Below are 2,178 nucleotides of genomic sequence, written 5' to 3'. Positions count from 1 at the left end.
AAAAATCTGTCGGTAAAACGCGATCACAGTCTACTTCACAGTCCAGTCATACTTGCTTTCGGTGTGGGTCTAGCTCTCACTTGGCTAACACCCGAAACTGCCCTGCTACTAAAGTTAAATGCAATAAATGTCAAAAAGTGGGACATTTCACAAGGGTTTGCCGCTCTGAGAAAAAGGTGCAATTACTTGATGCTCCTGAGAGTGAGGTCCCTGAAATCGTGCATGTACTTGAAGTGGAAGGGAAATCGTTGCGTGATAAAATAAAATGCACAGTAACCATTAAAACTGAAGAAGTGAGCCCTGTGCCAATTAAGCTCACTGTGGATACAGGTTTCGCTGTTTCGATTCTTCTTTCTCATCTTTATAAGCAGCATTTCAGTTCATCGCCTTTACGGTCCCCACAAGTGAAACTGGTGACCTACTCAAAAGCAGCACTGCCTGTACTCGGATGCCTATCTGCTCATGTATGGGGATGCAGTGGCCAATACTAGCATCTATGTTGTGGAGAAAGGCACTCCTATACTGGGTATGGATTTAGTAGCTGGCCTGAACATTCACATTGCTGGAAGTGAATTGATCGCACCCCCACCTCCAACCGTTGTGCAACAAGTGACAGCTGCAACAACAGAGGGCATCGGTTGCGCTAAAGGCTTTGTACATCGGGTGAAAGTAAGAGAGTTGCGTTCATTCTTAGGTCTTACGTCCTGGTACTCACGGTTTGTGCCGAACTATGCTTCGGAGGTGGAAACTATGAGGGCATGCTTAAGGAATGTGAGTCTTTTCAGGTGGACTGACAGCGCACAGAAAAGCTTTGAGAAATTGAAGGAGCTCATTGTAAACAGCTCAGCTCTAGCAATCTTTGACCCAGCACTGCATACTCTGGTAACCTGTGATGCCTCTGATTATGGATTAGGTGCTGTCTTAACTCAGATTCATGCCGACAGCTCGGAGCGTACTGTTGCATTCGCCTCTCGCTCACTCTCAACTGCAAAACGAAAGTATTCTATTGTGGAGAAAGAGGCCCTAGCCTGCTTCTGGGTTGTGGAATGGTGGCAAACATTTTTGTGGGGCCGACGGTTCACACTTCGAACAGATCATCAGGCTTGCTACCTTGCTGGCAACTAAGGGTATGGGCCGTGCTGGGATGCGCATTGCAAGATGGTCCGCTCGCTTACTCTGCTTTAACTATGAAGTATCCTACAAGCTAGGATCTGAAAATGTAACAGCAGACTGCCTCTCACGCCTACCATTACCCACTTGTGTGGACGCTGACACTGCTATTGAACCCGACATGGTGGCATTCCTCGCAGCTGAACCCCATGATTTTTCATTGGAGGAGTTCTCCAAAGAATGCGCTGCTTGCCCTGAACTGTCAGCATTGCGACAGCAACTACTTACAGGCTGGCCTACAAATAAGAAAACCTTATCACCTGAGCTGGCACCATACTTTCATATCAGGCATGAACTGGCAGCACAAGATGGCTTGGTCTTTAGAGGTTCATACCGCTTGGTGGCGCCCGTATCGTTGCGTGGAGCTCTAATCAACTTAGCTCATTAGGGTCACCAGGGTATCATCAGTACCAAACAGCGTCTTCGTGACTTGTATTGGTGGCCTGGCATGGATCACTCTACCCAGTCCGCTATCACTTCGTGTCTGCTTTGCCAAGCCCACGACAAAAGCGCCAAGACACATACGCCTCCCCTTCAGCCAGTACCACTTCCGGCTGCACCCTGGCTAAAGGTTGGACTTGACATTGCGGGACCATTCGATTTAGGGACCTGGGATTGCAGGTATGCACTTACGTTAGTTGACTATTACAATAAGTGGCCAGAAATAGCCTTCACCAGTAATGTCACTGCTGATACCGTTACAGACTTTCTTGCCACAACGTTTAGCCGGTTTGGCAACCTGATGGAAATTGTGACTGATAATGGTGTGCAGTTTACATCTCTTACCTTTGCTGAATTCCTCACAAGCAGGAATATCAAGCACGTGCGCACCTCCTTGTACTTTCCACAAGCTAATGGCACTGTGGAGCTCATGAACCGTGTGCTGAAGGATTGTGTTCAGACAGCAAGTTTGGAAGGAAAGCCCTGGAAGACTTCGGTGAGGGACTTCTTGTTGCACTACCGTGCAACACCGCATGCCACCACAGGTGCTGCTCCCAGTGAACTCTT

Source organism: Paramormyrops kingsleyae, chromosome 12 (assembly GCF_048594095.1).
Source record: "Paramormyrops kingsleyae isolate MSU_618 chromosome 12, PKINGS_0.4, whole genome shotgun sequence".
Lineage (NCBI taxonomy): Eukaryota > Metazoa > Chordata > Actinopteri > Osteoglossiformes > Mormyridae > Paramormyrops > Paramormyrops kingsleyae.
Note: the sequence above shows the minus strand (reverse complement) of the source record.